We start from the raw sequence: 22,938 nt of genomic DNA on the forward strand, positions 1-22,938 counted from the left end.
CCAACTTAGCAAACTTATTGGGGTGTGCCAGATCAGGACTAGCCTCCCTGACACTCTTCCCTCTACCTGGCCTTCTAGTAGTCGAGGAGGGAGATGATAAGTGCATGCACAAGAGTTTTAGTAGATTGAGGGCTGAGGAAGGGATGGATTCTGGCAAAATTTTTGAGTTGGAGGCGACAGGAGGTGGCAAGAGTTTGGACATGCGGTTTCAAAGACAGGGCAGAGTCGAGAGTTACTCCGAGGCAGCAGATTACAGGTGCAGGAGAGAGCGTGATGCCGTTGACCATAATAGATAGATCGGGTAGGGGAGATATGCGAGATGGAGGAAAGATGATGAGTTCCGTTTTGTCTACATTGAGTTTTAGGAAGCGAGAGGAGAAGAAGGAGGATATGGCTGATAGACACTCTGGGATTCTGGACAGCAGAGAGGCGACATCTGGGACAGAGAGATAGATCTGAGTGTCGTCTGCATACAGGTGGTACTGGAAGCCATAGAACTTTATGAGTTGTCCTATATTAGTTGCTGCTAGAAACTGGCATACCCGAACAGTAAAGTTCAGGATCTGTACCGAACACTTATTGTTCGGGCATGGACCCCGAACATGGATTTCACCTGGAGGTCCTTGTTACTGTTCAGGTCCGGCACCAGAACACCAGGTGTTTCTCGCGTTTCTTGCTTTGTCATGCTTCTGATCAGTGGTAAAATCATTACGGTAGGTTAGAGAACCGGGGTTAACACGTCAGATGAGATCGTGATCGTGTCATTGGAGGTTTAATAGTTTACCTCCGGTCATGGCATCTGACGATGGGACTACTACTCCCATCAGCCTATGCCTTCTTTCACTAATAACAGCTAGAATAGGTGGCAGCTGATGGGAGTACTCATCAGCCAGTGCCTGCGCTCTAAATAAATTATTTTTATTTTAAATGACGTGGGTTCCCATGTATTTTTGATAACCAGCCAGGGAAAATGGACAGCTGCGGGCTGCAACCTTCAACTGTCAGCATTAGCAAGGCTTGTTATCAAGAAGAGAGGGGTCCCCACTGCAGTTTTTAAAATTATTTAAGTAAATTATTTTAAAAAATGGCGTGGTGTCCCCCCATTTTTGATAATCAGCCAAGCTAAAGCAGACAAATGGGGGCTGGTATTTCAGGCTGGTAAAAAAAGTAAATCTCTGGCAGTATACATACAATTCAAAGATAGCCTGTCCTACATTAATAGGTGGAGAAAAAAAATAAATTTATGTTTGTTTTGAAACCCAAGAAAAAAGTCACTGATGTGATAAAAAGTATTATATATACTGCATATTTGCATCTCTCCTTAATTTAAATAAACAAAGAGACACTTCTGTGAGAAACTCACAGCTGAAAGGACAAATTTGCAGTGTGTACCATGCAAGATAATAACCACAGCAGCTTCCACCACACAAAACAATACACTTTACAACTGGAGACAATTAGTAAATTATTCATGGACTAGTTACTCGATAACCATCATTAATATTTGCATGTAGAAGTTTATATGTCAATAAAACTGAAGATTGTACAGTTTCACTGTCTGCTTTATACCCAACCATCATATTCCAGGCGTGGAACACTACAATAATACAGACACCATCTTGCTTAGCAGAAAATTAATGAGGTATTTTGTTAGGAAGCAACAAAGAGATTAGAGAAATTTGTGAAAGTTTCATAAAATTGACTGTAGAAAATGCAAATGAAAACCCAAGATTAACAGCAGCTGCAAATTAGATGGAATTTTTTTCACAAATATTTGCAGCATATGTTTAATGGAAATTCTTTGGAAGGAATATGTAATGTATTACGTAAAACAGATATGCTTAAAAAGAAAATCCTGGCAAAACTGAGTGCAGAACCAGATGGTATTCTGTATGACATGGGGATTCTCTTCTTGGGTTATTTTTAAATCTTGGTTTCAAACATCATCCTATAAAGCCATGAGGTGTTATTGCTAAATAAAAATTACATTTTAGTGTGGAAATAAAAATTACCTTATCAAGAGTACCTGTCAGCACTCTAACTAAAAGAATGAGTGCAAAGCCCCTTTAATGCTTACTAGTGTTACGGTTGGCGGAACGCACCAAATAAATATAATAATAACAATAAGGCAACCCGGGGTCCACCGTGCATAGATGGTAACTGCTGCTTAGCAATGGCGGACACAAAATGGCAGTATCGCACCCAACACATGCCGGTTAAGTGTCACCCGGTGTGTACTGCGGCGAGCTCTGTTTCTTCACAGAAGTGCCGTACCATAGAATACGGACTCCGTACCCTGTTAGCAGTCACAGGGCACAGCAGGGTCAGCGCAAGGGAGGTTGCAAGACTCTGCATCAAGGACGTGGGGGTGAGAGTCTATCTAGACCCACTATGCGCATTGTGTCACACTAGTGATCGCCACTAACCACGCTAACTAGTGGATTTAGCACACAAAATGCAAACAGTGTTGCACTGGTGAACAGCATTAACAGACACTAACTATGGGGTGCTGTGCAGACTGAGCGTATGACGGTGCACTGGCAATGCCACTACTAGGTGCTGTCTCCTGATCAAAACACCCTGACTCATTCATAACAAGAGGAAAGGGGATAATTAGGAGCTGTCACCAGAGACATACACGCTACACACACACACACCACGATATTTGGATATATTAACGCATGGCTATGAGATCCTTTTATAGCTTCAGTCTTCCAGGACCTTGCTAATGGACCAATCCGAGCAGCTTGAGGAACTGAGCATGTGACCTTTGACCACCAATGAGTGGTCGTCTCATGGGCATGCTCAAAAGGTCAAAAGCAGGACTTATTCAAAGGAGCATCTGCTCACCACTGATTAATACTGGTTGCTATAGCTGGACCTGGGAAGGCAGCAGCAACCAGTCACACAGCATTAGCCTGAGCAAGACGGTGGGACCGACATCTCTGCTGAGCAGGATCTTCTGCGGCTGAGAAATAATAGGAGACTGCAGAAGACATGGCTTGAGATGCCTATCAACTACATTCTTACCTTGCTTGTGGTATTTAGTTGGGGCAGTTTTGAGAAATCCATCCTTGAATTTTTAATCACACATGCACCCAGGTGGGAACTGCATTTGCAGCTTCGCGGTGCACTCTACCATTTCTTTGCCTACCAGACTGCGATCTTTAATTGACAGGTAATCCTTTTCTCAGTGACTGGTCTACCCCTGCTGATGATTCTGCGCATGCACCATAATTGCCCAGTTTGTCTCATCAGCGCATGAGCAGTAGACTCCTGATGATATTACGAGAGCTGGTCCATTAATTTTGCAACATCCTTAGGAGCTCACTGTGTATGTTCCAGCCATTCTGATGAAACAAACTTGGAAAATGATGGTGTCTCCACAGGTGAGACAGGTCATTGAGAGAAGAATTACTGGTAGATCAAATTGGAGGCCAGCGGACAGTGGGCAAAAGGCAGAAAGCACAGAACAGCTGAAAGTGTACTTGTAATTAAAACTTCAAGGATGGATTTCTCAAAAATACCTCAACAAAACGCTACAAGCAAGCTATGACTGTAATAAGTATTAAAATGCCTGCTTTTTACATTATGCCTTAGATACCTACTAGTGTCTACACCTTCTTGATGTCAGATCGGACAGGAGATGAGAGTAGCATATGCAATAAATAAAATAACAAGTGATTTGGAAATGTTTATTTGAACATAAAATAATACAACCACCCAAATGTTAGACCTCTGCTTATAGCAACCTGAAAGCTATGAATAGACTTTAGACCATTATACAATCTGAAGTTCTCTGAGTCTAGCACACTACAATATCTCCTCCCATTAAAATTATTTTTTCCAGTGTTTTAAGAAGTGCCTGTAGCAATGATATGCAATTTATGTGCATGCACATGTAACAATGTGATCCAGGGTGGTAGTCCCAGCCAAGTCAACTAAGCCACAGTCAGTAGACAACCCGATACCTTGTACAGAGAGAGGCAGGACAAATGTATTCCAGATACAGCTGCAGTCCAGCAGGGTAACCATTTTAATGGAAGGAAATTAATAAAGTACAACACTGGCTTCCTGCCCTTTCCCTAGCAATGTCTGCGGCAGTACCCACAACAGCCATGGAGGCCGGTAGAAGCAGAAGTTCATAAGCTGGAATCTGGACGCTAGAAGTCCCTTCAGCGGGGCCCTTAGGTAGTCCTGGGGCCTGTGTTGCTGTCCTTAAGTCCTGGGCAACAGATTTTATCCCCTCCAGGGGTCTGGCAATGCCCGTGTAACTGTCCTTCAGTTCGGGGCAGTTCTATCCCCTCCTGGGGTCTGGCAATGCCTTGGCTGCTGCTGAGCTTCTGCCCTGGGCAATCGTGTCCTGGGCTTTGACCAGGAAGCAGGAACTTCCTGCTTCCTCAAGGCTGCTTGCTCATCCCAAGTAACCCTTTGCTATCCCTGCCTCTAACATGTACAGGGCAACACAATACAGTTCAACAGTGATACATTACAGACTAAGTCTGGCTTCACATTAGCGCTCGGGGGCTCTGCGGAGGGCTGCATATTTACTTTGTTAAGCCCCGCCTACTTCCACATACTTCTGCATGTGTCCTGCATACCTATCTTTAACATTGGGTACACAGGACATGCGGATGTATGTGGATGCATCATTTTGACGCGCCCACCGTCCACACAAAATGCAACTTGTTGCTTTCCTGTGCGGTCGGCGGGAGCATCCAAACAACGCATTCGCATATATCCGCATATATCCGCATGTCCTGTGTACCCAATGTTAAAGATAGGTATGCAGGATGCTTGCAGAAGTAGGCGGGCCTAAATAGAAGAAGTGCCGAAGTGGGTGGAGCTTCAGGGAGGAAGTATGCAGTGGTCCGCAAAGCCCCGGTATGCAAGTGTGAACCTAGCCTAAAAGAGACATCACACGCATGGGGAACTTAGCGAACACAGCAGAATACAATAAGAATGTGTAGCATATATTACAAGTGTTGCCACACACAGTAAATTCACATGAAACATAACACAAAATACGAGTCACATAAGTCCCGTGTGGGGGAGGGCAAACGACGGTCCCCCACCTCCTTACACACACACTGCAGACAACCACTAGTCTTAGAGATGACCATGATTGGCTGCAGCAATTTCATGCAACATGTCATTTTTATTGATGCAAAACAAAGACCTTCAGGGACAAGCAGACAGGTGGCGTGGGTGCCAGGGGTTATTAAATATGAAAATATAGGTCACTTTTTTGTTTTATAAAATTTACTTCTTGCTGCAATTTTCTTAAAATACTTTAAAAACCCTACAGCCTCATAGCAAAGTAATTGCTCACAAAGTGAAGATAATTTACACAGTTCATAACACAGATTTGTGTCAGCCATCATCTAATAGAGTAAGACTGACAAAGACACGGTTCAGCACAAGTGTTTATTCTCACAACAGCCGAGTAATTGTACTAATAATACATTACTGTAAGATATGTAGGCAAAATTATAACAAAGGGAAATGTCTGTCTCTATGGGACGTACAAAGACCTTGATCATATTCTGTAATAGCCATAACTTATCACTACAATTAAACACTTCTCTAAACATTAGCAGCCTAACATCAACACAACACAATATTTGCTAGCCCCTCTGCAAATATTGACTTTTCACAGTGACATTCCCAAGGAAAATTTGGAATAGAGAATTAGCATTGTCGCATTACGTCTGTACTCAATGTTACTAGTCTATATGTGGCTGATTATATTTAATATGTGTGTTTGTACTATATATACTGCTTACATTTTATAACTAAATCTGCAATTTATTATATTGTGATACATACACTCACTGGCCACTTTATTAGGTATACCTGTCCAACTTCTTGTTAACACTTAATTTCTAATCAGCCAATCACATGGCGGCAACTCAGTGCATTTAGGCATGTAGACATGGTCAAGACAATCTCCTGCAGTTCAAACCGAGCATCAGTATGGGGAAGAAAGGTGATTTGAGTGCCTTTGAACGTGGCATGGTTGTTGGTGCCAGAAGGGCTGGTCTGAGTATTTCAGAAACTGCTGATCTACTGGGATTTTCACGCCCAACCATCTCTAGGGTTTACAGAGAATGGTCCGAAAAAGAAAAAAAATCCAGTGAGCGGCAGTTCTGTGGGCGGAAATGCCTTGTTGATGCCAGAGGTCAGAGGAGAATGGGCAGACTGGTTCAAGCTGATAGAAAGGCAACAGTGACTCAAATCGCCACCCGTTACAACCAAGGTAGGCCTAAGAGCATCTCTGAACGCACAGTGCGTCGAACTTTGAGGCAGATGGGCTACAGCAGCAGAAGACCACACCGGGTACCACTCCTTTCAGCTAAGAACAGGAAACTGAGGCTACAATTTGTACAAGCTCATCGAAATTGGACAGTAGAAGATTGGAAAAACGTTGCTTGGTCTGATGAGTCTCGATTTCTGCTGCGACATTCGGATGGTAGGGTCAGAATTTGGCGTAAACAACATGAAAGCATGGATCCATCCTGCCTTGTATGGAGCATCTTTGGGATGTGCAGCCAACAAATCTGCGGCAACTGTGTGATGCCATCATGTCAATATGGACCAAAATCTCTGAGGAATGCTTCCAGCACCTTGTTGAATCTATGCCACGAAGAATTGAGGCAGTTCTGAAGGCAAAAGGGGGTCCAACCCGTTACTAGCATGGTGTACCTAATAAAGTGGCCGGTGAGTGTATCTTCTTTAGTTTGAATCTCAGACAACTTCTTTGTGCTTTCAAACATTTAATCCTTTGTTTCAAAGTACAGTGCTTCCTTTATTCTGAAATAAAGCTTGAAATTGTTGGCAAAATACCTTTGATAATACCTTACTAAAGAAACCCACCCATTAACTTTTTCAATAATTCTGTGTATACAGTGGGGAAAATAAGTATTTGATACACTGCCGATTTTGCAAGTTTCCCCACTTATAAAGAATGGAGAGGGCTGTAATTTTTTTTTCAGGTACACTTCAGCTGTGAGAGACAGAATCTAAATATAAAAACCAGAAAATCACATTGTATGATTTTTAAATGATTAAATTGCACTATACGTGTATGTAATCTAATGTCAGTGTATTAATATTACTGTCTCTCCAGTATCTAGTGCTGTTCCACTCCTCTATTGAGTGGCATAACCATTCTTCAGACTCTCCCGGTCACACTGTGCTCTGAGTCCACAAAGTGCCTTTTGCAATGTAAGTCTATGAAGAATGAGAACAAGGCGACATAGGCTTAAATTGTAAAAGAGACTTCTGGCTCATATATAGAGCACAGAGTGATCTGAATAGTCTGAAGTGCCATCATTTGACTGAGAAGAAGACAGGAATGTGGATACCGGAGAAGAAGGCAAAAGGTGAGAATACTAACATACTGACACAACAGTACATGCATATATACACAAATTTAGGGGAAAAAAGTTCATGGGAATGTCTTCCAGCTCACACATGGAGCACAGAGTGATTCCGATTCAGAAGTATTCCAGTTAGACTACTGGTTAATTTGTTTGATAAGTTTACTGTTAGGGCTGGCGGAACACACAGAGTAAATATAGAGATAGTATAGGTGCGTTCGCAGCCCGAGGTCCACCGTGCAGGAGTGGAACCCACTGCTAGTAAATGGCGGCACTATATGGCAGTAGTATGCCTAAATAGACATGAGTTCCGTCACCCGGTCTATATAGGAGCGAACTCGGTTGCTTCACAGAGTCGCCGGGATTAAAGGTAATGCTGTACTCTGTTAACCTCACAGAGGATTAAAGCTCACTAACGGAGCAGGTAGCATACAGTGGTCATACAGACAGCACACAAAACAACTCCTCTCCGGAGGTGCCTGAATTCTAGAGGCTATACGCCAGCCCTAAATTCACACAAACTCCTCATCGGAGGTGCTGGAATTCTAGTGGCTATACGCCAGCCCTAAATTCACACAGACAAACTCCTCTCTGGAGGTGCCGGAATTCTAGTGGCTTATAGCCAACCCTGAGCACATGCTGACACAGACCACAAAGTAGCTAAGCTCATACTCTCATACTCTCATGAACATAAGTAGATACGCCAGCCCTACATTCACACAGACAAACTCCTCTCTGGAGGTGCTGGAATTCTAGTGGCCATACGCCTGCCCTAAATTCACACAGACAAACTCCTCTCCAGAGGTGCCGGAATTCTAGTGGCTTATAACCGACCCTGAGCACATGCTGACACAGACCACAAAGTAGCTAAGCTCATACTCTCATGAACATAAGTAGATACTAGCGCATGGCCGTGCGGCCATGCAAACCAAAAGAGAAAGCTCTCCAGGACCTTGCTATTGGTCCTATAGGAACTGCTTCAGGACCTGAGCATGTGACCCCTGACCTCCAATGAGAGGTCATCCCCTGGGCATGCTCAGTAGAGGAAAAGCAGGACTTAGTCCCAGGAGCATCTGCTTGCCGCAGAACAGTGCTGGCTACAATGGCTGAGCCAGGAAGATCAGAGGTAACCAAGCGCACAGTATCTGACTGAGCCATATGCTGGGACCGATGTCTCCACTGAGAAGGCTCCACTGCAGCAGAAGAAGAATGGGAGACCACAGCAGAGGTGGCTGGAGATTCCCCCTGTGCAGCGGCGAGAACTCAACACCTAACATTTACAAAACAAAACATATGTTTGTTCTAATATTCAGGGTTCCACTGTACAATTTTCCCGACTGCAGACTTTGCACCTCAGTAATTCTAGTAGATACACAAGTCTTACATTGAGGTGCATTGTCAGCAATTCATTCTTGTCTACATTTGAGTAACCTCCTATCAAGATGGATTGCCAGAGACATGGCTGAGTCAAGCGAGACAGGAAAAAGGGAATTGTACAAACAAATCCTTGATTTGGTCAGATAATCCAGTACAAAACTGATGACAAGGGCCAGGTTATTCCACTGAGTTTTGTAGCCCCAAACCAAAGCTCAGTACAGTACTCTGCAGCAGTATGCCTCTTTGGTGTATGATGATTAATATACTCGGGATCATCATGTAGAAGCTTTAAAAAACAAGTTAATTGTGAATAGATCTGGAGCATCACGAGGTTTTGAAAAGTCCTAAGCCTGAGGTTAATAATGAGTTCTACACATTGGCTCTTTGGCATGAAGTTCTAGTGATAGCTTTTCTTGAAAGAAAAAAAATTACAGACACCTGAAAATCAGTCAGGCAGGTAAATCTTGAGTTCTGGAATGGTCGAGGAAGATGCTGAAGTGACTTGGCTTAATCAACTTTCAAATGCTGAAATTGCCCAGCAAGATTTTGGACCATCTTAGGCAGTTCTTGTATTGATCCACCAGCAATTAGATGTGGTCCATAATTTAGAACAGCTATTCTGTGATGACGCTCTGTATGTGGTTGTCCTCAAAAAATGGCTACCCAGGAGTTGCTCTCTGACCTTCAAGTCGCAGGAGAGTAATGACCATCAATTTTTAACCTCAGTACAGTACAAGGAATGTGGACTTACACAGGGACTCTGGCCACTCTCCACTCTAAGTCATAGGAGCAGCCACAGGCCAATGGAGCAGGTTAGACAAGAATGGTAAGGTTGCCAGCTTTTTACCAGGAGGGTAGCAAGGGACAAAATAGAGAATAAGTGTGCACAAGGCTCACAAACAGGAGCATTGTTAATCTAGCCATGAATTAAACCCATATCTGTTATGATCTGGTGGCCTAGGAGCAGCATGGACGAGCTCTGGAGTAGGTGGCCTCTATACTGACCGCAGACCCTGAACTTAACACCGCAACTATAAGTAGCCGTGGGATGTTCCTGTCACTCCCTCGACACCTCGTCACAGCCGGAGGACTAATTACCCCTAAAGAAAGAAACAGGAAAACTATCTTGCCTCAGAGAAAATCCCCAAAGGAAAGACAGCCCCCCACAAATATTGACTGTGAGAGGAGAGGGAAATTACAAACGCAGACTGAAAACAGAATTTAGCAAAGGAGGCCACGCTACCTAGAAAGAAAAGACAGGACAGAGTACTGTGCGGTCAGTATTAAAATACTACAAAAATCCACCACAGAGAATACAAAAATCTCCACACCTAACTAAAGGCATGGAGGGTAACTCTGCGACTCCAGAGCTTCCAGCTTGGCTGAATAAATCCTTACACAGACAAAGCTGGACAAGAAAAAACATAGCAATTCACTGAACTATAAAGTCAACCGCATGTGGACTGCGGAAACAAAGCCAGGACTTATCTTTGATGATTTGGACAATCCAGCAGGAGAAACCAAGCAGAGATGTGAATCCTCCAGAAAAACAATGGACAACTGGCACTCACAAAAGGGTGAAGCCAGACTAAATAGCCCCGTCCAAAGTGGAAGCACCTGATGACTGCTTTGAAGGACAAACAGCAGCACTACCACTTATAACCACCGGAGGGAGCCCAAGAGCAGAACCCACAACAGAATTCACAACACATATCTCCCTGAGTGAGTAGCTTGAAAAGCCCCAAGACTGCCGCATTGTTCCCTGACAAAAGTGCAGCATTGCACAAGGACATAAGTAGAAGCAGAAGGGGTAGGTTTTGGCATGGATGTTATATTTAACTCCAGCCCTCATATAACACCACATGCTCTGGTTTTTGGATTTCATTTCTCCTGTACAGGTAAAATAATGTTTTACATTTAGGTTTTTCATTAAAATGTTCAGATAAGCAAATTTTCGATCCGTTTGTGTGTCAAACAGACACCAAAAGAACATCATATGGACTAATGCAGTGGGGTAGTTTCATGGGACATTTTTATACAAGAACCAATGGTTCACATGTAATGAATCACAGCATGCACTAATCCAATCCATGCTTCGGATCAGACTTGCCTATTGAAATCAATAAGGGCATTAAAAAACAGATGCCACAAAACACCATCCATTTGACAGCTGTTGTAAACCAGAAACTGTTTTTTGGCTTGTATAATTTTTCAATTGTTTATTTATAAGGATTGATGCCATTTGAATGTGAAAAATGGATATATAAATGGCTATACAGCTGAAAAATTGCCAGTTTTTTTTTTAAAATGGGCACCTTTTCAAATGGATGTCTAAACTGGACTTAGTCATTGCCATGATAATTTATTTATGGGATATCCCAATATTGTTTGGGGTGGCAAAGGGCTGGGTTACTAGGGAATCCACAAAATGTGTTGCTAGCACTAAAGTTTACAGTCATCTACAGTTTTGAACCCATTTATTGTGCAACTGTTCAAACAAAGAGCTACAAAACACACATATTGCTCACATGAATAAGAGTTTTTTTCATATTTTTAGACCACTTAATAACTAAAATATGTCTATTTTTTCATTTATGCTAACAAAGTTCATTAGGTTTTCCAGGTTTTTTTTAAGTCAAAAATAGTATTTTCTACACTGTGATTTTGCCATCAAAACTATTGGAACCTTTGACAAACTCGAAAGCAATTGGATCAGAGGTACACTGGTGCTATACACTAGTGTTGAGCATTCCGATACTGCAAGTATCGGGTATCGGCCGATATTTGCTGTATCGGAATTTCCGATACCGAGATCCGATACTTTTGTGGTATCGGGTATCGGGTATCGCAACAACATTAATGTAATAATGTGTAAAAAAGAGAATTAAAATTAAAAATATCGCTATACTCACCTGTCCGACGCAGCCGGGACCTCAGCGAGGGAACCGGCAGCGTTGTTTGTTTAAATTTCGCGCTTTTACTTGGTTACGTGAAGTCCCGGCTTGTGATTGGTCAGGGCGGCCATGTTGCCGGGACGCGGACCAATCACAGCAAGCCGTGACGAAATTACGTCACGGCTTGCTGTGATTGGTCCGCGTCCCGGCAACATGGCCGCCATTAACCAATCACAAGCCGTGACGTCACGGGAGGCTGGACATGCGCGTATTTTGAAAAGCGCGCGTGTCCAGCCTCCAGTGACGTCCCGGCAACATGGCCGCCATTAACCAATCACAAGCCGTGACGTCACGGGAGGCTGGACATGCGCGTATTTTGAAAAGCGCGCGTGTCCAGCCTCCCGTGACGTCACGGCTTGTGATTGGTCAGGGCGGCCATGTTGCCGGGACGCGGACCAATCACAGCAAGCCGTGACGTAATTTCATCACGGCTTGCTGTGATTGGTCCGCGTCCCGGCAACATGGCCGCCCTGACCAATCACAAGCCGGGACCTCACGTAACCAAGTAAAAGCGCGAATTTTAAACAAACAACGCTGCCGGTTCCCTCGCTGAGGTCCCGGCTGCGTCGGACAGGTGAGTATAGCGATATTTTTTATTTTAATTCTTTCTTTTACACATTAATATGGTTCCCAGGGCCTGAAGGAGAGTTTCCTCTCCTTCAGACCCTGGGAACCATCAGGAATACCGTCCGATACCTGAGTCCCATTGACTTGTATTGGTATCGGGTATCGGTATCGGATTGGATCCGATACTTTGCCGGTATCGGCCGATACTTTCCGATACCGATACTTTCAAGTATCGGACGGTATCGCTCAACACTACTATACACCCATATATCGCTGTATACCATGTATATTTTATAAAATGAACCAACAACTCTAGTTTTGAATATGTAAAAAACTAACTTGGAATGTCTAATAAAATCTGGGTGTTAGATTTATCTTTTTTTAAAGCTCTGTTTTATTCCTTAAAAATCACTATCAAACTCACTCGCAAGATATTCATTTGGTTTATATTGAGTAGTGAGGAAATTGTTTCTAGACAAAAGCAAGTAGCAATGTTATGTCATAAGTAATATAACAAAAGGTATAATTACCCAATAAACTCCTCATACAATCTACTTATAGTAATACAAAGTATTTACCCATTACATGTGAATTGAAAGATAACATTAGTCGTTATAAGTCATGTGCTTGTCACTTTAAAATTTAACTAAAAGTACAAGAAGCAGTGTGTTCCATAAGATTTTCCTTTGTACAGAATATTCAATTAAAGGGTAATGTTTCGTCAACTCCTTAAAAGTGAGCCACCTGCGGGTCTTATTAAAGGACTTAAGGAAAAAGGTTAAATATGCAATTAGTGGAAAAATTAAATATTCTGCTCCTCCAGGTCACACAAATGACTCCTGCAGCTTGATGAAAAGGAATGAAAAACAGAGCACCTTTACAGTACATTACATACTGAATTGCTTTCAACTAATTTTCACACTTCATTATACTTACTCATATGTCAGGATCTTAGTTAAAATGTTTTTCTAGAGTAAAAGAAACACTGTTTTTTGCTTGAGATATTACACATGTAAAATCTATCTACATAGAACAGATTTATCTAAATAAAGGTATTGTTAATGCTCTTAGTGATCAGTAAATTGTAAACTATTATTCACACTTTCTTAAGCAAATTATAGTAATTAGAATGCTAGGAATTTGTAATAGATTATTTGGTAATATTGATTGAATTGCCCACGGCTTCAATAACACATCTGCGAAGATGTTAAGTGTCTGGAATACATTAAGCTCATGCTGGCAGTCAAAATGCGGAGTAAAGAGTTCATAAATATGTGAGGATTTTACACACCCAGTGTTGGATATCAATTACTCTGAGTAGGATCACCAAAAAAAAGTAATTTTTATCACAAATATTAAAATCCAGTCAGCAGTTTACCTCCAGTAACAGTTGATGGCTAACAAACATGAGATTTGCTAAACTTTATGTCCTTTAACAAACAGTAGTATTGTATAGACATATAGTTGTGCTCAAAAGTTTACATACCCCTGCAGAATTTTTGCTTTCTTACCCTTTCTTACCCTTTTTTCAGAGAATATGAATGATAACACCAAATCTTTTTCTCCAAACATGGTTAGTGGCTGGGTGAAGCCATTTATTGTGAAACTACTGTGTTTTCTCTTTTTCATAATAAATAATAATAATCTTTATTTATATAGCGCCAACATATTCCGCAGCACTTTACAGTTTAACAGTTTCAAACACAAGTCATAAGTAACAACGCTAGCAATACAATAATTAAAGCAAAATAAGACAACCCTGCTCATGAGAGCTTATAATCTACAATGAGGTGGGGGAGATACAAAGTACAGGTGTGTATTTACAATGATGTATTTACAATGATGGTCCAGCCATCTTCAGGGGATTGGGTATAGATGGAAGTAGTGAATGGGCTACACACACACACAAACATAAAATGACTTTGGTTAGGCCGCTCTGAACAAATGTGTTTTGAGGGAGCACCTAAAACTATGTAAATTGTGGATGGTCCTAATATCTTGGAGGATTGGCGCAGCACGGGAGAAGTCTTGGAGTCGGGAGTGGGAGGTACGGATTAGTGCAGAGGTTAGTCAAAAGTCGTTTGCAGAGCGCAGTGGTCCGTTAGGCCGATAGACAGAAATGAGGGAGGAGATGTAAGGGGGTGCCGCACTGTGGAGAGCTTTGTGGGTGAGAACAAGAACTTTGAATTGGATTCTATAATGAATGGGCAGCCAGTGTAACGACTGGTGAAGAGCGGACACATCTGAATACCGATTAGCTAGATGGACAACCCTGGCTGCTGCATTAAGGATATACTGGAGAGGGGAAAGTCAAGTGAGGGGGAGGCCAATTAATAGAGCATTACAGTAGTACAGGCGGGAGTGGATCAAGGTGACAGTGAGGGTTTTTGTTGTTTCCATGGTGAGAAAAGGGCGGATTCTAGAGATGTTCTTTACACTATGTTCCAAATTATTATGCAAATGACATTTTTCTCTGATTTTCCTAAATGGTTGGTGCAAATGACAGTCAGTCTAATAAAAGTAATCACCCGTTAGAGTATACATCGAATTTTATTGAATAAACCTCCCAATGATAACAGTATAATCTCCAAAATGAATAAAAACTTAAAATGCACTGTTCCAAATTATTAAGCACAGTAGAATTTCTAAATATTTGATATGTTTTAAAGAACTGAAAATGCTCATTTGTGGAATTTGCAGCATTAGGAGGTCACATTCACTGAACAAAAAGCTATTTAACTCCAAAACATCCTAACAGGCCAAGTTACATGTTACAGTCAGAAACTCTACATACTTTGCAGAGGCCATTTTCACACCTTCAGGAACCTTAAAGGGCCATACCATCTGTTTCTCCATGATTCCGGCCCAAAACATGACTCCTCCACCTCCTTGCTGTTGTTGCAGCCTTGTTGGGACATGGTGGCCATCCAGCAACCATCCACTACTGTCATGTCGGACGCTGTTCAGACCAGGTCGTTCGACAGACAGCGGTAATTCCACTTTTGACCACTATTTGCTCATTGGCGTCTGCTAGATTTTATCTAGCTGTTCTGGGGTTAATTTACCTGATCCTCGGATTGGAAGCTGGGCCATGCCCATTGCCTTTAAATAGTTCTCCTGATCATTGGGAGTTGCCGATTATAGCTTCTGTCTTGTGCGTTGTTATCTCGGTCTGGAGTGGTGAGCTGGTTGTTAAGATTCGTTGCTGGTGGTGTATTTTCCTTTGTCTTATTTACTCCTTCCTATATTTGTATTTATTTTGCCCTGCACATTTATAGTGTTTTCCTGAGTGACTGCGGCGTGGTGTATATTTTCCTTTATCCTTGTCTGTGCTAACTGTGGGTATTGGTGTATTACCTCTTCACTGGGTGGTGGGCGAAGGTTTCAGCCTAGGGTTGAAACAGGAGACAGGGTGAGGTTCGAGGCCTGGACATGCACACCATCAGTGTAGACTCCAGGTAGAGGGTCAGTCAGGATTTCCCTAGTCTGAGGGAAATTGCAGGGGCCCGGGTTATTAGCTCTCGCCCACCTAGTCTCCCCGTGACAACTACTCCATCCATCTGGACCATCCGGGGTTGCTCAACACTTATCAGTAAACAAGAATGTTTGGAAATTAGTCTTCATGTATGTCTGGGCCAAATGCAACCATTTCTGCTTGTGGACACTGTTTAGGGGTGGCCGAATAGCAGGTTTATGCACCACAGCAAGCCTTTAAAGGAGCCTGCACCTTGAGGTTCGAGGTACTCCAGAGGCACCAGCAGCTTCAAATATCTGTTTGCTGCTTTGTAATGGCTTTTTAGAAGCTGCTCTCTTAATCCGATGAACTTGCCTGGCAGAAATCTTCCTCATTATGCCTTTATCAGCACAAACACATCTGTGCTCATATACAGCCACAACTCTCTTAACAGTACGATGATCACACTTAAGTTTTCGGGAAATTTCTAATGTTTTCATCCCTTCACCAAGGCATTGCACTATTTGATGCTTTTCAGCAGCAGAGAGATCCTTTTTCCTTACTGTGTTACTTGAAAACTGTGACCTGCTTAATAATCTGGAACATAATTTTTAAGTAGTTTTCCTTTATTTAGAATCACCTGGAAAACTAATTATCCCATGTGTTTAAGATTGATTTCAGTGATCCATTGAGCCCTGAGACACAATACCATCCATGAGTTTATTTGAAAACAAAACAATTAAATCTTTATCACACCTAAATCCAATTTGCATAATAATTTGGAACACAGTGTAGGTGTATGCGGCATGAATGAGCAAGAGATTGTATATGGGATGTGAAGGAGAGATCGGAGTCAAACATAACACCTAGACAGCAAGACTGCTCCCGGGGCATTATTATGGTGCCACCCAAGGAGAGGGAAATGTGAGATTTAGGGAGGTTAGTAGATGGTGGGAGCAGAAGAAGTTCAGTTTTGGAGAGGTTGAGTTTCAGATAGAGAGCGGACATGATGTTGGAGACTGCAGACAGACAGTCAGTGGCATTCTGTAGTACAGCGGGGGTAAGGTCAGGGGATGATGTGTATAGTTGTGTGTCATTGGCATAAAGATGGTACTGAAAGCCAAATCTGCTGATGGTCTGTCCAATTGGGGCCGCATAGAGGGAGAAGAGAAGGGGGCCAAGGACTGAACCCTGAGGTACCCCGACAGTGAGAGGAAGAGGAGATGAAGTGGAGCCAGAGAACAGAACAGTGAAGGAGCGGTCAGAAAGATAGGATGAGAACCAGGAGAGAGCAATGTCCTTAAAGCCTAGTGACTGAAGCCTAGAGAGTAGGAGAGGGTGGTCAACAGTGTCAAAAGCTGCAGAGAGGTCGAGAGGAATGAGCAGAGAGTGGTAACCATTACATTTTGCTGTCAGAAAGTCATTGGTCACCTTGATGAGTGCAGTTCCTGTTGAATGTAGGTGGCGGACACCAGACTGTGAAGGGCCTACGAGGGAATAGGTGGAGAGGTAACGGGTAAGGCATGAGTAGTTCAGGCGCTCCAAGAGTTTAGAGTTGAAAGGGAGATTGGAGACCGATCTGTAGTTATTTGTGCAGGAGGGGTCGAGGGCAGGTTTCTTTAGTAATGGAGTAATGATAAAATGTTTGAAGGAGGAGGGGAAAATGCCAGAGGATAGGGAGAGATTAAAGATTGTAATTAGGTGAGTTGTGACGACTAGAGAGAGAGACTGGAGGAGATGTGAGGAATGGGGTCGGTAGTGCATGTAGTCGGAATAGAAAAAGAGAGGAGCTTGGAGACTTCTTCTGTGATGGGATCAAATGTGGAGAGTGAGCCAGGGGAGATGCAGGGAGGGATGAGAGTCGCTTAGTGTCTGGGACCGGATTTCCTGATGGTTATTATCTATTTTCTCTATAAAGTGGGAGGCCAGGTCATCAGCACAAATGTATGTGATAGGGGCTTGTGCTTTTGGCCTGAGGAGGGAGTGAAAAGTTTCTTGGGGTTGTTGGATAGTGAGGAGATCAGAGTAGTGAAGTAGGTCCGTTTGGCAAGGTGAAGGGCAGAATTATAGATTTTTAACATAAATTTGAAGTGTATGAAGTCTTCTGGTGTGCGGGTTTTCCTCCATAAGTGTTCAGCACACCTAGAGCATCGCTGGAGAAATCGGGTTTAAGATGTGAGCCAGGGCTGTTTTACTCTATTATTGGAGGTTCTGAGGGTTAGGGGAGCTACTTGGTCAATGGTGCTTCTAAGAGTGTCACTGAAGTGATGTACAGCCAGATCAGGACAGGAAAAAGAGGAGTTTGGGGACAATGATGAGTGTAGGGAGTCTGAAAGTGTGTGTAATAATTGTAGGGGATAACTCAGGAGACTCTTTGCATGGAACAAGACAACTACAGGACACAGTTTTATAAGTGGTAAAGTCTATATTATCACACTGTGATTCAGACAGGTGCAGAGAGAAACTCAAGTCCACAACACTTGGTGAAAATAATAAACGCAGCTTAGCAGTCTATAGGAAACTTCAGAGGAAAATGCAATCAAGCAGAAAGTCTATGAAGCACAATTATTCTTGAGGATACTTGACATGAATAAATCCTTGTCTTAGTCCAGGCACAGACAGATATGCTTATTAGGCAGTTCAAATCATATCTTAGCTCAACCAGGGAGGCCTGGTTAATAGTCTCAGGTTATTGCAAAGCAGAAACAGCTTACATGTCCAGCAAATGCAGATGGAAGTAAACACGAACAGCAGATGAAGGAGGATTACTGGAAACTTGTGTATGCAGCAGGAACTCAGAGCAGAGTAGCAGGATTACCACACAGGTTCACAGGAACAGGTGTATAGCCAGGGAGTAATCAGAGGTCAGGAGCTACTAGCACAGACTGAAGGCTGGGGTGGAGTTTTATAGCAGGAAGACACAGTGCACATGAGACCATCTTGAAAAAGGGCAGTAATGCACAAAAGGTAAAAAAATGTTCAGAGTCCTGACAGTGTGTGAGGGTTAATAGCATGTAGATTTCTGAATGTGTGGTAGGTAGGAGTGTGCTGGGGTGGGCGAGGAATTCTGAGTGTGAGGGAGAGATTGTTGTGGTCGGAGTTGGGAAGCGGTGAGTTATCTAGGTAGGAGATTGAACAGAGCCGGACAAAGACCAGGTCAAGGGTGTTACCATATTTGTGTGTTTCAGAGGTTGAGAGCTGTGAGAGGTCTGGAGAAGTGGTTAGTGATAGAAGCTGGGATGCAGATGTGGAAGTGAGGCTGCTAATGGGGATGTTGAAGTCTCCCAGGATAAGGGTTGGTAATTCTGAGGACATGAAGTGCAGCAACCAGGCAGAGAAATGGTCTAGAATTGGGTGAGTAGCCTGAAGGCCAATATATGACCGCTAGTCTGAGGGAGAGGGGACGAAAGAGCCTGATGGTGTGGACCTCAAAGGAAGGGAATGAGAGTGATGGAGCTGTGGTGATGACATGGAAAGTGCATTGTGGGGACAGGAGTATGCCAACTCCAACACCATGTCGGTTTGTGGGTCTCGGGGAATGTGAGAATTGTAAGCCACCATGGGAAATGGCAGCTGGAGAGACAGTGTCAGTGTTAGGGTTTGGCGTAACGCACCAAATATATATTTATAGAGTAATAGGTGCGTTCGCAACCTGGGGTCCACCATGCAGGAGTAAAACCCGCTGCTAGTAACTGATGGTACTATATGGTGGTGTAAGTGAACTCTGTTACTTCACAAAGTCACTTAAGACAAGAGAACACTCTGCCCTGTTAATCTCAAAGATGAACACAGCTACCAAATAGAGCGAACAGTGGTCATGCAGTCAGAATAGCACACGGAAAACTCTTCACCAGAGGTGACTGTATTCTAGGGGCTTATTTCAGCCGGGCCCTGAATCCACTCACACAAACTCCTCACCGGAGGTGCCGGTATTCTAGGGGCTTATTTCAGCCGAACCCTGAAACCACATACTGTATATATGACCATATACTTAGTTGATACTAGCATGCAAACCTTTTATAGCTGCAGCAACTACAAGACCTTCCTAGAGGACCAATGGGAGCTGCTACAGTACCTGAGCCACTTCAGGACCTTCCTAGAGGACCAATGGGAGCTGCTGTAGTACCTGAGCATGTGACCCCCCGACCTCCAATGAGAGGACTTACCCTAGGCATGCTCAGAAGGGGAAAAGCAGGACTTAGTCCCAGAGACATCTGTGTTATGGTTCTCAATGGCAAGAGAACATAGCCCAGCAAACATACGAACTAGCTCTTGGAAGGATGGAAACTAAACTGACCATGAACTAAACCTGCCGCACAACTAACAGTAGCCGGGTAGCGTAGCCTGCGTTTTATCCCTAGACGCCCAGCGCCGGCCGGAGGACTAACTAATCCTGGCAGAGGAAAATATAGTCCTGGCTCACCTCTAGAGAAATTTCCCCGAAAGGCAGACAGAGGCCCCCACAAATATTGGCGGTGATTTTAGATGAAATGACAAACGTAGTATGAAAATAGGTTTAGCAAAATTGAGGTCCGCTTACTAGATAGCAGGAAGACAGAAAGGGCACTTTCATGGTCAGCTGAAAACCCTATCAAAATACCATCCTGAAATTACTTTAAGACTCTAGTATTAACTCATAACATCAGAGTGGCAATTTCAGATCACAAGAGCTTTCCAGACACAGAAACGAAACTACAGCTGTGAACTGGAACAAAATGCAAAAACAAACAAGGACTAAGTCCAACTTAGCTGGGAGTTGTCTAGCAGCAGGAACATGCACAGAAAGGCTTCTGATTACAATGTTGACCGGCATGGAAGTGACAGAGGAGCAAGGCTAAATAGCGACTCCCACATCCTGATGGAAACAGGTGAACAGAGAGGATGATGCACACCAGTTCAATTCCACCAGTGGCCACCGGGGGAGCCCAAAATCCAATTTCACAACACATCTACTCGCCATTGACCAGAACTGGCTACAATAGCTGCGCCTGGAAAGGCAGCAGTAACCATCCGCACCATATCAGGCTGAGCCAGAGGCTGGGACCGACGTCTCCGCTGAGGAGGCTCCACTGCGGCTGGAGAAGAATAGGAGACCGCAGATGGTTCAAGATTCCCCCTGTGCAGAGGCGGGAACTCGATCCCTAACAGTCAGAATCCTGAATCCAGGTTTCTGTGAGGGTCAGAAGATTAAGAGAGTTTTTCAGAAAGTAATTGTGTAGGAAAGGAAGCTTGTTATACACAGACCATGGATTCCAAAGGGCACAATTGAAAAAAGGAGATGAAGGAGTGCAAGTAATATTAGTAAGATTAGTAAGGTTTCGATGTGAGGTAGGGTAGGGTTGAGGTTGGGGGATGGTGGACCGGAATTGGGGGAGATGTCCCCTGAAATCAGTAGGAGTAGGAAGATAAAGAGCAAGTAGTTTTTGGAATTGTATGAAGTTTTTTTGTGCAGTGTGTTTGGGCAAGATGGGCTGAGATTTTTCAGGAAGGTGAGAAGTGCATGGGAGCTGTACATGGGAGAGGGAAGGAGAGAGGAGCTGATGTATATGAGTCATGATGGAGGGTGGATTGGGCAGTGAATGTGAATTACAAGGGAACATAGGAGGATAGGAATAAAGCACATGGATAGAAGGGAGAGCAGAGTTTGGGTTACCTGACTCCTCTCCTGACTAACTACCATCTAATAACTGCTGTATTTTGATGCTTATCTTCGGGATGCTTTGCTTTGGGGATGCTTGCATGCCCCCCCCCCCACATACATGCACCCTAAGGATGTTTCTAAATTTATAGTCCACAATACTGGGTCAGAAGAGATGGATTGTGGGAACTGGTTGGGGATAATTTGGCAGCTGGGGCCAGCACACCAGGGGGTGGTTAAATGATCAAAGACATTGGGTTTGGCTAAATCTATTTGTTATAATGCCTTCTACCAGATAAGATCTACACTGATCCCAGTCATGGATATGCAACAGTCAGTATTGAGTTCAATGCACCAAATGAATTATACCAATGAATTAGCAGGCACATTAAAATATGTTTCTAGATGGTAAAGCGGCAGATGAAAAGACAGCAGACAGCAAGCAGAGGGAATTTGTAACATCAGAATATATTGCAGGAGATGAGACAGCAATCAGAGGTGGGGAGTTGTGCCATCAGAATATATTGCATTTTTAAATCATGACAATCCAAAACATCCAAATGACCATGGTCAAAAGTTTACATACCCTGGTGATTTTGGCCTGATAACATGCTACTTGAATGGCTACTAAAGGTAACATCCTCACCTGTGACTTGTTTGCTTGTAACTAGTGTGTGTGCATAAAAGCTGAATGAGTTTCTGGGATCCAGACAGACTGTTGCATCTTTTCATCTAGCCACTGACATTTCTGGATTGTGAGTCATGGGGAAAGCAAAAGAATTGTCAACAGATTGTCAACAGATCTACGGGAAAAGGTAGTTGAACTGTATATAACAGGAAAGGGATACAAAAAGATATCCAAGGAATTGATTATGCCAGTCAACAGCGTTAAAACTGTGAGTAACAAATGGAAAATCAGGAGCTCTGTAAAAACAAAACCACAGTTAGGTAGACCAACAAAAATGTCATCCACAACTGCCATGAAAATTGTTCGGGATGCAAAGAAAAACCCATACATAACATCAGCTGAAATACAGGACTCTCTGAAAACTGGCAGTGTGGCTGTTTCAAGATGCACAATTTAAGAGGCACTTGAAGAAAAATGGGCTGGTCGATTTGCCAGAAAAAAGCCATTACTCTGCAAATGCCACAAAGTATCTTGCCTACAATATACAAAACAGTAGAGACAAGCCTCAAAACATCTCGAACAAGGTATTTTGGATTGGTGAGACCAAAATTGAACAACCATGTTACATTTGGAGAGAGGTCAACCAGGCCTATGATGAAAGGAACACCATTTCTACTGTAAAGCATGGAGGTGGTTCGCTGATGTTTGGGGATGTGGGAGCTACAAAGGCACAGTAAATTTTGACAAAGTTGAAGGAAAGATGAATGCAGCACGTTATCAACAGATACTGGAGGCAAATTTGTACTCATCTCCTCGGAAGCTGCGCATGGGAAGTATTTGGACGTTCCAACATGACAGCGATGCAAAACACACGGCCAAGTTGACCTGTCATTGGCTACAGCAGAACAAAGTGAAGGTTCTGGAGTGGCCATCTCAGT

The 22,938-nt window shown here is 43.2% G+C and overlaps 1 protein-coding gene across 2 annotated transcripts in view; it reads right to left on the reverse strand.

Annotated features, from left to right (window-relative positions):
- TMEFF2 (transmembrane protein with EGF like and two follistatin like domains 2) overlaps nt 1–22,938 on the reverse strand; it is a 1,006,851-nt gene that overhangs the window by 423,266 nt on the left and 560,647 nt on the right. The window lies entirely within an intron of this gene.

Source organism: Ranitomeya variabilis, chromosome 7 (genome assembly GCF_051348905.1).
Source record: "Ranitomeya variabilis isolate aRanVar5 chromosome 7, aRanVar5.hap1, whole genome shotgun sequence".
Lineage (NCBI taxonomy): Eukaryota > Metazoa > Chordata > Amphibia > Anura > Dendrobatidae > Ranitomeya > Ranitomeya variabilis.